Source organism: Mus pahari, chromosome 18 (genome assembly GCF_900095145.1).
Source record: "Mus pahari chromosome 18, PAHARI_EIJ_v1.1, whole genome shotgun sequence".
Taxonomy (NCBI): domain Eukaryota; kingdom Metazoa; phylum Chordata; class Mammalia; order Rodentia; family Muridae; genus Mus; species Mus pahari.
This window is the reverse complement of record NC_034607.1, coordinates 14,749,863-14,763,263: the sequence shown is the minus strand read 5'-3', so window position 1 is coordinate 14,763,263 and position 13,401 is coordinate 14,749,863. Positions and strand designations below refer to the sequence as shown.

Below are 13,401 nucleotides of genomic sequence, written 5' to 3'. Positions count from 1 at the left end.
AAGAAAGAAAGAAAGAAAGAAAGAAAGAAAGAAAGAAAGAGAGAGAGAGAGAGAGAGAGAGAGAAAGGGATGGAGGGGGAGGGAGGGAGGAGGGAGAAGAGGAAGGGAGGAGGGAGAGAGAGAGAGGGGCGGAGGGGGGGAGAGAGAGAGAATAGACAAGAAACAAAAGGTAAAGTGTGCCTGAGGAATGACTCCAAGGTTGTTCCCCAGCCTCTACCCACAGGCAGCATGCGCACACACATACAGTCACACACACAATCACACAGTCACACATACAGTCACACACAAATAAATAAATACACAGAAATGTAACAAAGATACATTGAAAAGCCATACAGCACAGATGTGAGCTTTCAGGACTCACTCGCCTCCCTCCACCACGTAGATCATCACACAAACGCTTTTACCCATTAAACTGTCTCCCTCGCTTTGAGATCTTGTGCTTTGAGACATGGTCTCTCGTTGGGACCACAGGCTCTCCGATTAGGTTATGGGTGCGTGTGTGTGGGGGGGGGGGACGGCAAGTATCTCTGGTCTCCAGCTCCCAGCACTGAGCACATGCCACCAGGGCCAGCTTTTCACATGGGCTCTGGGGATTTTACTCAGGTCCCCATGTTTGTACAGAATGTACCACCTGAACCATCTCCCCAATCCAGCATGGGTCTTCTTTTATTATTAACAGTTCACGCAGAAACAAATTTAGGCACCAGAATAAACCTCTTGCAGAGCTAGACAAATGTTCATCTGTTGTCTGATGTTAGCATGTATCTACCACCCAATTGGCTCAAATTTCCAGCAAGCAATATGGAAGCTGAAGGCAGCAGACCTTCACCTGTGACCTGCATGTTAATGGGACCACAATGCTCGATCGGTTTCTTGCTAAATGCCTGAGGCTGGGCTGTGGGCCTTGCTGAGGAGGGCCTTAACCCCACCGATGGGCGTGTCTGCCGGGCATCTGAAAGCTTTACAGTAAATGGTGACTCATCTATAGAAGCCACCGTAGATACCACTATGTAATAAGTTGAAATGTGTTCCATCCACATGAAAGAGAGTCGAGGACGGGGCTCTGTATCTGAGTCAAACTGAGACCCCTGTGTACCACTGAGTTCATCTGAATCCAGCCAAACCCCCACACTGCAGTTCTCTGACTCTGGGGGGACTCAGGCAGAGGAGGGTGGGCCTCTAAGGAAGGCTCGAATTCACAAACGCACCAGTGTCTTCAGGTCTCCTCAGGCTGAGTCTCCCTCTATACATGTAAGCTCGGCAAGTCCTTAACACTGCACCAAGTACCAAGTACCAAGTACCAAGTACCAAGTACCAAGTACCAAGGCGAGCACACAGACACAGATCCTGACATCCTGCACACAGACAAGAGTCCCTCAACAGCTCCCGTCGGTTCCCTTCCTCAGTTGTCCAGGAAGTTCTCAGAAAGGGAAACGGAGGCAGAGGGCGATTATACAAGATCACACAGCTAGTTAGGAACTAGCATTCATGCCAACTCCTATGACACTAGGAAGCTGGGGCTGTCCCTGCCACTCAGCGCAAGGAAATGGGGGCAGATGGACTCAGGTTTAAAGGAGTCCAGGGCCTAGCAAGCACTTGGACAGCAAAGACAGTATTGGGGTCCTCCCAGAAAGGGGGTGCTCATATGGTACAGACAATGATCTTTGGTTGGGGTATATTATGGACACCTTCCTAAAAGGAGTCCATGGCAGTCTGGGGGAGGGAATAATACTAGAAACAGAAATGTCTGGGTACATCCCCTAAGTTTATGGTCGCACGGAGTGGAATTCACAGTGCGATCTTACTTAAAGACAAGGTCTCAGCAAATAGAATTAGTATGTAGCTCGTCTTGAATTCATTCTTTCTTAATGCTGTTGTTTGTGCACAGGTACGTGGTGTGCAAGCATGGATGTATGAACGCTTCAAATATGTGTGGACCTGCATTGCACACTTTGGGCTGGTGCCGCACTCAGTGCTAGAACCCACCCCTGTGGAGGAGGTGTGTCCCTGAGGGGTGGGCTTTGAGCTTTCAAAAGCCCACACCATTCCCAGTTAGATTCAACCCACCCGCATCTATGCCCTGTGCCCAAGAATCAGATGTACGCTCTCAACTACTGCTTCAGCACCATGCCTGCCTGCCTGCCTGCCTGTGCCTACCTGCCTGCCTGCCTGCCTGNGCCTGCCTGCCTGCCTGTGCCTACCTGCCTGCCTGCCTGCCTGTGCCTACCTGCCTGCCTGCCTGCCTGTGCCTACCTGCCTGCCTGCCTGCCTGCCTGCCTGCCTGCTGCCATGCTTCACTCCGTGACAGTCACGAACTGCAACCCTCAGGAACCACGAGCCCCTAAAGTTACATGTGTTTCTAGAGGCCAGAGGTTGACCTCAGATGTCTCTGTCAATCATTCCATAGTTTCATCTCTGAGGCAAGGTACCAAGCATATGGACCGAGCCATGAACTTATGGGTCTTCCTTACACAAGGGCCATGCTAATACCTGTATCATGCCAATTTTAGCATACAAGCCACTGACATGAGCACAGCTGCTGTACTACACACACAGACACACACACACGCACACACGCACATGCACACTCATCACAGATACGCACACCACACATAGACACAGACACACACAGAAACATACATACACTCATCGCAGATACACACAGACAGACACATACACACAAACACTCATCACAGACATACACACAAACATACACACATACACACACCACTCACAAACATACCATACACACATGTGAGCACACACACACCACAAAAAAACTTATCACAGACACATACAAATACACACACACACACACACACACACACACACACACACACGCGCGCGGGGAGATTGCAGTTCCACACCTCACTTTCAGTTCCTGTAGTCCTTAGTACACTTTGGCTTGTAGAGACATAAATACACCCCTACCTGCCACTCATGCACCCCCACTTTCCCCAAACAGGCCTTGATTTCAAACATCCAGAACTGTGCAACACCGGGGTAGCCTGAGGCAGTCTTCTGGGGTAGCCTCGGGAAGCTAGGAAGGCAAGTTCCCAACAGACGTCATGTGTGCCGAGAAGCTGGGACTCCACCCTACAGGCCGCTGGCCAGCTCTTGGGCAGCAGAAGGGGGTAGTTTTACGTGTGTTTTATAACTGGGGGATCCTTCCCATCTGTATGGTCCACTCCGGGACCTGTCTTTGCCAAACCATACCCTTCTTGCTGGCACAGCCACACTTCTGGCTTCAAGTCCTGAACGAAACATCTCTTTGCAGACAGAGGTTGACTTCAGTGAGAACATTCTTCGGACCAGACTGTCTCACCTACAACGCAGGCTGCTCCAACTCCACGTGTCCAGAGTAAGTTCACTTCAGCACCCTCACGTACCTCATTCCCTGATCTTTGTTGGCCGACATCTAATCACCTCATCAAAAGCTGGGGAGGTCACCCTACCCGCTCCGCTCCCACCCCAAACACCAGGAAACTCCCAGGTTATCTCTGGAGTGCACCCCACTGCATTGTGCACATGGCACATTCTGCTTCTCTCCTTCCCTGGTTTCTGCAGTCACCCATCCTGGGTTTCCATGCCTACACACACACACACACACACACACACATTCAAAAAAAAAAAAGGCAGCTTTCAGAGGCACACGTCCAGAGACGCCATCCCGGCCTGGAACCTCTGGAGACACAGTGTTCAGGCAAGAGCCCCACCAAACCTCATCCCTCCCTGGTCAAGCCGCTTCCTTCCACCACGATAATCCTACCTGCTCCTCACCCTGATGCCACCTCCCTGTCCCAGTCAAGCATCCAAAGCCTGAGGCATTAACCACCTTAAGGCTGGCACTTCTGTGGCCTGGGACATTGCAGCTTAGAACTTTTGTATCAGTCAATGATGTGCTGGGCACAGCAGGTGGCTCACAACTGCCTGTATCTCCAGGTCCATGGTATCTGACAGCCTCTTGGAGGGCACTAAACATATAGCATTTACACACACACACACACACACACACACACACACCTACCTACAATGTCATCCTCTGTTATAGAGTGGGTCCCAGGCCAGCCTGGGTTACATAAGACTGTCTCAAATTAAAAAGCTTCGGCCCTGACAACACAGACAGGAACACTGAAGGAATTGACAACCATTCCCAACGAACAGAAACGCAGCCATTCCTAGAGGTAGACTGTGCCTCAATTGCAGACTCACATTAACTGCCTCCGATCTTACAGCTGTGCTCAGAACTTTGAGTGTCTTCTTTCCGGAAACCCTTCCAAGGGCCATCAACAGCACCATATCACAGAAAGGAGAGTGAGGCTCTGGGGGACCATGTGTAGTGACTCTGTTGGAAGAGGCAGGAATCTAGGACAACCCAAGCCCTGTCCCTGTGGAGGTTTAAGTGAGAATGGCCGCCATTGGCTCATATATCTGAATGCTTGATCCAAACTTAGTAGCAGGGTTTGGGAAGGATTTGGAGATGTAGTCTTGTAGAGGAGGTTTGTCCCTGAGGGGTGGGCTTTGAGCTTTCAAAAGCCCACACCATTCCCAGTTAGATTCAACCCACCCCCTCTATGTCTTGTGCCCAAGAATCAGATGTACACTCTCAGCTACTGCTTCAGCACCATGCCTGCCTGCTGCCTGCTGCCTGCTCCCTGCTGCCTGCTGCCTGCTGCCTGCCTGCTGCCTACCTGCCTACCTGCCTGCCTGCTGCCTGCTCCCTGCTGCCTGCTGCCTACCTGCCTACCTGCCTGCCTGCTGCCTGCCTGCCTGCCTGCCTGCTGCCTGCCTGCTGCCTGCTGCCTGCTGCCTGCCTGCCTGCTGTCTACCCTGCCTGCTGCCTGCCTGTCTGCCTGCCTGCCTGCTGCCGTGCTTCACTCCGTGATGGTCATAGACTGCAACCCTCAGGAACCATGAGCCCCTAAATTAAATGCTTTCTTTTATAAGGTGAAGTTTTGTGGTTGCAATAGAAAAGTAGCTACGACAACCAGGGACATGGACTATGGTTCCTTCAGGCCTCAAGTACAAGGCTCAGGACATGGTGGCTCATGGCTGTGTATCATCCATGAAGTAAGAGCCTGAATCCCTTCCTGTGGAAACTCTCTAAACCGTTCACTCACTTCTTCAGCTGCAAAACAAGAATAATCAGCCCTGCCTTGGAAGAGTTATTAGGAAGAGCTCCATCATTAACACATGGTCATCTGAACCTTGCCTAGGGAAGGAGGGTGGGGTTCTTGGCTGGGAAATGAACCCAAGATGACCCATAGGCCAGGGCAGGGCTACAGCACTGAACTACAGCACCGGCTCAAAGTCCCTGTCTTCTCCTCCTGGGTCCTGTCTCCTGCCTGAAACGAAAGGGCACAGACTCTGCTTGACCTTCATGGGCTCCCAAGGGCATCTGTAGTGATTCTGCGGGCTGCCCTCTGGGGAATGTTCGCCTCCCTGTCGCCACAAGGAGGTGGCACTGCTTGGAACACCAGACGCTGGCACACATGAGGGCAAAATGAGAAAGCGAGGGCTTACGGTTCCCCGTAGGACTGCCTTAATGAAAGCCCACAGCCCCTCTGGTCTCATTTGCGGGTATCGCCGTCACCTCTTCTTGGCGGAGTCAAAGGCACAGAGAAGAGATATGTGATTTGCCCCAAACCACAGGGCAACACAGTGACTCAAACCCAGCTCTGTGTGGACATCCCGGTGCCAGTGTCTTCTTTCACGGTCAGGATTTTCCCCGCCTTCCTGCTAAAAACTTCAAGGTGGGCCAGCGAGATGGATCAGTGGATAAAGGTGCTTGCTGCCAAGCCTGATCACCTGAATTCCATCCCCGAGACCCGTATGGCAGGTAGTCAGAAGTTGTCCTCTGACTGTTATATAATGTTGTGCCATGTTCTCATGCTGGACACACACAAAACGACAAATAAATATAAATTTTAAAAATTTAAATAAAATTACTAAGGTAAACAAACTGCAATATGTAACAGTTACAGTTTCACTGAAAAGGACATGAATTAAATGATTCTTAAATTAAAACTTCATTGTAAAGAACTTGGAAAAAAAAAAAAACAAGCATTTTGCAGATAAGATTATCCAGGCTCAAAGTTTATAACTGAATGAACACTGAGTTATAGTTGAAAGAGCCAGCAGGCTCTGGACATGACAAGCCGGTCTAGTGTCAGTCCTCCCTGTATCCAGAGGGTGGGTCTGCCATTCTGCCAAGGTGTTACCCCAGTGTGACCTAAGTCCACAAACGTAGACAACTTGTGTGGTTGTTTCTGCCTCTAAGAACAAGTTACTTTGTCTCTCGGGGACTTACTCCTCCAAAAGCAAAAATGCCCCAGCTCTATGCCTCAGCCACTGAGGAGGTACCCAATTTTCTTCCCTAAAACTGACCCAAGCCAGGTATGGTGGCCCACACCTTTATTTCCAGCATTCCAGAGGCCTCAGCAGACAGATCTCCAGGAGTTCAAGACCAGCGTGGCCTAGATACCAAGTTCCAGGATAGCCAAGGCTACATATGAAGGTCCTGTCTCAATATAATAATGACAATAATAAAAAACTGACCCAATTACAGCTAACATTACAAGCCCAGTGAAACACTACTCAGTTTGTTGAATTTCTATCTTTTATAGTTAGTGATCTTAGCTTACATTTCTTCTACACATGTGTTTATTACCTAGATTTCATATGGCACATCTCCCCCCTGTCTGGGCTGGCTGTGTCTGTGCCTCCATGCCTGCTTTTGTTGTCTGTTTCAGCCTGCGCCTGAGTTTCTCACTGTGTCTTTCCCATGGGTTACCACAACCATTTCCCCATCCAAACCTTCCCCCCATGACCCCGCTCTACTTACTTTTATTTTATTATTATTATTTTTTTTTTTTTTGAAACATGGCCTCATGTTGCTCAGGCTGGTCTAAACTCAAAACATAGTGAATGATGGCCTTTGAACTCCTGATCCCCCTGCCTCTGCCTCCTGCAGGTTGTGACTGCAGTCATGTCAGTACCTAGTTTTGACGTTATCATTTTTAAGAAAACGTATTCCTCTATACTTAGTACTATTTATTTATCGACTTATTTTCAATATGGTCTTCCTATATAAGCCTGGCCTGGAACTAGATATGCAGACCAGGCTAGCCTCAAATTCATATATCCACCTGCCTCAGCCTCTCACGTGCTGGCATCGAGGGCGTGCGCCACCACACCTGGTACTAAGGATTTTTTATAGCATTCAACGCATCTGCTCTTCACAGCCAGGGTGAATATTCTGTGAGTTTTAAGAGTTTTAAAAACGAACCTCTCCATGAATCTACAACTTGGAATCTAGGACGTAAGACACCATTTCGTCTGAACGGTCACCAGCTTTGCCCAAAGAGTCATTTGTTTGAAGGTCACCTCTTTCCCCCTCTGGGCTTGCTGACACCAACTGTCCCTGGTCCTCATCGCTCCAGCTTCCCAGATTTCACAACGGCTCTCGCTGGAGTTTCACTGTCCAGCCATGAGACTGAAGCATCAGCTGTCCATTCACTTCTGCGCTCGCAGCCACGGGGCAGCTTGTCACAGTCTTGGAATAGAAGTGGTGTCATTTGTAAACAGCTGTATTTTTGCCTCTTCCCTCCCTAGGCCGATCCCTGGTCTTTTCTTTTTCTTTTTCTTTTTCTTTTTTTTTTTTTTCCTTTCTGTTTTGTTCCTGTATTGTCATGGCAAACCTCTGTTAGACTCTGTTAAACAAGAGTTAAGATAACAGGCTTCGGGCTTAGTTCCTGTTTCCTAGAAACAGCCTCTGTGGGAGGCTTGCGACCAGCTTGCTTGCACAGACCTCTCCCTCATGTATAGGAGGAGACTCTCTGACATACCGATTTTAATGTTGATACGTAATACTGCACTTATCGTGGTATTTTCAGTATTCTTTCTGCATCTATTGAGACAAAATTCATCCATTCATCAAACTTTGGGTGAGTGTGAGTTACATAACAGATACGGTCTTCCTGCTAGCACAAGTCTGTGTTAATTTGAACTTTTGTCTCCTGGGATAAGCCTTCTTTAGCAATTTCTCAAGACTTCATTTTTTTTTTTTTAATTTAATTTGCTTTGTTGTTTGGTTCTGGGACAGAGTCTAAACTCCACAGGCAACTGAGGATGACCTTGAACTTTTGATTCTTCTGCCTATACTCTCCAAGTGCTAGGACTGCAGTCATGGTCTACCATGCTGGTTTATGCAGTACTGGGGATTAAACCCAAAGCTTCATGCATGCTAGACAAACACTCTACCAACTGAGCTACAGCCCTGGCCTTACTTTCCACTCGGAGGAGGGGGCGTGACACATGTAGCCCAGGCTAGCCTAGAACTGATCCCTCACTCTCTACCATCCCCGTGCTTGGGTGGCAGGAGTTCAACCTCACACCCAGCTAAAAGACTTCTAAACTCGATCTTCACCCAAAGGCTGGGAAGCTATTTAAGACTTGTCTCAGCTGGTTGATTAATTTTTTTTTCTTTTTTTTTAAAGAACTTGTTAGGTGGTTTAAAATGTGCGTAGAATAACTATTGAGAAGTGAACTTCGAATGCCACCTCCTCTGGGAAGGTCTTCCAACTCCTTCCTTTCTGAGGTAGACATCAAGGCTTCTTCATGAGGGTTTTAAAATAGCCACGCGACCAGATACCTGAATCCCTGAATCCCACAGGACTCGCGGGGTGCCCTGAGGAATGGCAGGGATATATATCACCACAGCCAGTGGCTATAGTAGTCACTCAATAAACACTTCCTGGATCGGTCAGGTCATCCTTTCATCCATTTCTTTAGTTCACAGATGGCTTTTCGGGCTGTGTGTTTGTCCATGAAATTAGTGTGGGATTTTCTTCTGACCTAGGTCTAAGCTTGAACAGAGAGGATCTGGGCGGTGGCGCGAGCAGACTCCCTGCCGAGGGAAGGTGCCAGCAATCTCTAGATAGGGAATTTGTTTCACAATAGTTTTAGGAAGGGGGCAATAATATAGCATGAAGTTATGAATGGTCCCAGTAAGCATCCCAAACCAACACAGGGGATTCCGAGGTAAAGATGTCATCTGTCAAAACGGCCTCACAGCCCATAGGAGCAGAGCTCCTAACCCACTGGTTATCAGCATGTATGCTGTGCAAACCACTCTCCAAAGGGCAGCCTGTTGTTCCGTCTACACACATAAGGAACCTGAGGTCCAGCTGAGGTAAATAATTTACCCAAGAATCCTAGGACCAGCAAGTGGATGGACTGGCATTCAAACAAAGGCCCTCCTACCACACCCCTAAGTCCCTGACAGAGGGTCGGCAGGGGGCCTGGGTCCCAGGTCAGGACCTGGATGCCCAGCATCTTAGCAGAACAGGAAGCCACACAGGGCCTCTTAGTAGAACCAAAACTCAGAGAAGGAAACGGGACACAGAACAAAGCAGGAGGCTCGGCTTTGTCTGCACCAGGGCAGCAGCATCTCATCTCGGGCCAGGATCCCAGACGGAAAGAATCGCAGTCTCCGCTTCCTCAGACTAGACTGCTGGGGCTGAGGGTCGGGCTGAGCTACAGGAAGTCATCGGTAGGCTGTCCACACCCAAGATGTTACAGGCTGGGTCTGGGTAGGGAGGCCTCTCAGATCTACAGACCCTAAGGCAGATCGACATCTAGGCAAGCATGGCCTCTCACCGACACGGGCATCCCCACTCACACTTAGAACTGGAAGTGGCCTCAATACAGGAAAAATCTCAGCCTGGGATTTCCTTACCAGCTAATGGGCAGGGCCGAACCAGACAGCTGCTGCAGGCTCTCTAAAGCACAACTGTCAAAAGACAGGCTACATTATACATGTGTGCATACAGACAGGCAGGCTACATATATACATACATATGTACGTATGTATTCATTCTATAACCTGCTTCCTTCCTCATGATCTGAGAGCTAGTTTTGGGCGGGTTTTAATCTAACATATTCCTTCTTAATTCAATGGCCTGACAAATTCAACAGATTAATTTTAGTTACCTGAATCAGGAGCTCACATAGCCCAGACTGGTCTCAAACTGGCTATACTGGCTATGTAGCCAAAAGTGAGTTTTAACTCTTGACCTTTTGCATCTGTCTCCCAAGTGCTGGGCTTACAGGCACGCATTACCACAGGATCATTTCAAGAAATACGATTGGGATCGGCTCCTTGCTATGCCTGCATGCGGATCTGAGTTCAAAACCCACGGCACCACATAAATGCCTAACTGCCTTGTGGGCATCCCAGAGCTCAGGGAGGCAGAACAGTCAAAATCAGAATCCAGGGATTCCCTTGAGCAAGCGTATAGCTACACTAGGCGTATCGATGAGCTCTGGGTTCAAGTGAGAGACCCTGCCTCAGTAAAATAAGGTGGCAAGCAATCCATGAAGACACCCAATGGCAAGCTATGGCCTCCACATTCATGCACATACCTTCACACTCATGGGAGCACCCATACACACACACACTCCACTCACGCGCACACACACACACACCCATACACATACATACATACAAAATCTTAATTAGTGAAATGCATACTGTGATCCGGTTCACACAACTGTCCGAAGCAAAACAAACAAAAAGCACCAGATATTTGCATGTGTGCGATGTATATTGCTGTTTTAACTTCACTATGTGTACAGTCTGCTAGGTTGATTTATTGACCCTCTCATGGTCCAGGGGGCCAGCTCTTATTAGCCTTTCTCTTAGGGGTTGATATTTATGTTGGTCTTTCACTTCACACGGTTACAGCAACATCCCCCAAACACTGCACATGGAGGAGAATTTTCCTCCGGGGCAAGGCACCAAAGACTGGAGTGGTTAAGCACTAGGATGTAGGTGTCTATAATCTGGATAAATAGCATGGTTCCCTTCCCACGCAATGACACACATTGGCTCTCACTGGCAATGTCAAAAATGACTTTTCATCAAATCAGTGTGTTATCAAGTGTTTCATCTTTTTCTATCTGATAGGTGACAAGTGCCCTCCGGCTGGGTAGCTCAAGCTTGGGTAGACCAAGTTTCGTGTGCCAGTTTGAACATCTTGAATCCGGAAGAAACGTTTACACTGTCTTCCCTGCAGGTATATGCTCATGTCCTTCATTTAATTTTCAGTAAGATCAGTGACACATTTATTTATTTCCAGAGCTCTTTGTATTTCCAAAAAAACAAAAAACAAAAAACTTCTTTTTGACAAATTGTAATTTTTTTTTTCTCAGATTATCATCTTTTGATTGCATTCGGGGTAGGTTTTTTTTTCCCCTATCCTAGGATCATTTTCACAATTAAAAATATCTCCTAATCTTTTATTCTATGACGTATATCCAGTTTCAAATTTAGAAAGGTATTTCTAAAATGATAGACCATTTTTCTGATTTTTTTTTTTCCCCCTGAGACAGTATTTCTCCGTGTAGCCCTAGCTGTCCTGGAACTCTGTAGATCAAGCTGTGCTGGAACTCAGAGAGTCTCCTGCCCCGCCCCTGCCCCGGCCCCACCCCCTACCCCTGCCTCTTGCATGCTGGGATTAAAGGCTTGCGCTACTGTTTCCTCACTGGTGTTTGTTTGTTTGCTTGCTTGCTTTGTTTTTGTGGGTTTGATATTGTTGGTTTTTTTCTACTTTTAAGACAAGGTCTTATGTAGCTCAGGCTACCTGAACGTTGCTATGTAGCCAAGGAAGCTCAAGGAAGTCTGGATTTTTGTCTCCATTTCCCGAGTGCTGTGATCGATCTTCTAGGCTTGAGCCACCACGCGGGGTTTCTGCAGTGCTAGGGTTTCATTCCTGAGAGGCAGCTCCATCCGCTGAGCTCCATCCCCAGTCTCTTCATGGGACTTTAATGGGGCACCTCCTGTCTGCCGCCTCGATACTAAGCAAAACTTTGGCTACTGGTCTGACAAAAAAAAAAAAAAAATCTACCTTTCCCGTTCAGGAAATGCCTAATTATTCCCATAAGAGTTTTTTATTGGAAACAGATGTTTAATTTTGTATCAACTATTTCCGTATCTTATTTTCTCCTCAGATCCTGTAATATAACAAATGCTTATTCCTATAAACGCTAACACTATCCTATGCTGACATGCCCATCTAGGAGCCCACGTGACCGTGTGTCTCCTCCCTGGGCAGCTGGATTCTGTCTGTTCGCTGGACTGTTAGGATTTTGCATCCCAGCCTACAAAACAGAAATCACCCAGGAGTGGAGTGCACACACTCTTTTCTGTCATATACTGCTACCTTTGGCTTCAAACAAAGAAAGTAAGTGTCCCCTCTCTGATCTGGGACAATTTGATTGGCAGCAACATCACCTGCACTTTCAGTGTCCTTCTGCTCCTGGAACTATTTAAAGAGATATATAGCTCTTTTAAGTTTCTCCACATCTTCCGCAGTAATTGGTCTGTTTACGTGGTGTTCTATTTCGGTATCATTTTTAAAATTAAAGAACACATACTTTCATAATTCATAAATGACTTCTAAACACAGCAAAGGCTTCCTCCAGGCTCACTCGACAAATTACAGCCTCCACCCCAGCCAGACCTTACCAGGACACCACCAACCAGCCTGGCTCCCGAATTCTGCATCCCTGTTCCACACCCAGCTTAGCCCCGCCCCCTTCTCTCTTTTACCCAGAGATTCACATGAAAAGAGGGGGGAAGGGTTGCAACAAACCAGAAACGCACTCGAGAGAAACATGGGGCCCAGCATTGCCACGCTGAATATGCTGGCTGGCTTTACATCAACTTGACATCGTTTAGGAAAGAGAACCACCATTGAGAAATGACCCACCAGACGGGCCTGTGGGCAAGCCCGTGGTGCATTTTCTTGATTGATGACTGATGTGGGCGGAACCACTCTTGGGCTGGTGGTCCTGTGCTGTAAAAGGCAGGCTGAGCAAGCCATGGGAGCAAGCCAGTAAGGAACACGCCTCTGTGGTTCTACATCACTTCCTGACTCCAGATTCCTGGCCTCGACTTCCCTTCAAGACAGACCATCATCAACAAGCAAAATAACCTGCCTCAGGCATCAAGAAAGGATGGCACATAGCCTTTCAGTGTCTCTCCTGTTCTCAGCAGCCCAACCCCTTTCAGCTGCTTCTAGGCCCCTTTCATCTCTCCTTAAAAATGTTTAAAATAGGGGCTGGAGAGATGGCTCAGCGGTTAAGAGCACCGACTGCTCTTCCAGAGGCCCTGAGTTCAATTCCCAGCAACCACATGGTGGCCCACAACCATCTGTAATGGACATTCATAAAATAAATAAATCTTTTTAAAAAATGTTTAAAATATCAATGTGTGTGTGAGAGAGAGAGAGAGAGAGAGAGAGAGAGAGAGAGAGATTTTAAGTTAATATTTAATAACTTTAGTTTAATCATGGACATCAGAGAACAACTTTCAGGAGTCAGCTCCCTTCTCCC

General features: G+C 47.9%; 1 long non-coding RNA gene and 1 other non-coding gene across 3 annotated transcripts in view; both read right to left on the bottom strand.

The window, feature by feature from the left end:
• The window catches only part of LOC115062501, a 176,370-nt gene that overhangs the window by 124,688 nt on the left and 38,281 nt on the right, over positions 1 to 13,401 (bottom strand). The window lies entirely within an intron of this gene.
• LOC115062558 lies at positions 2,434 to 2,537 on the bottom strand. Its single transcript, XR_003842496.1, has one exon. It is a non-coding gene; the product is annotated as a U6 spliceosomal RNA (small nuclear RNA).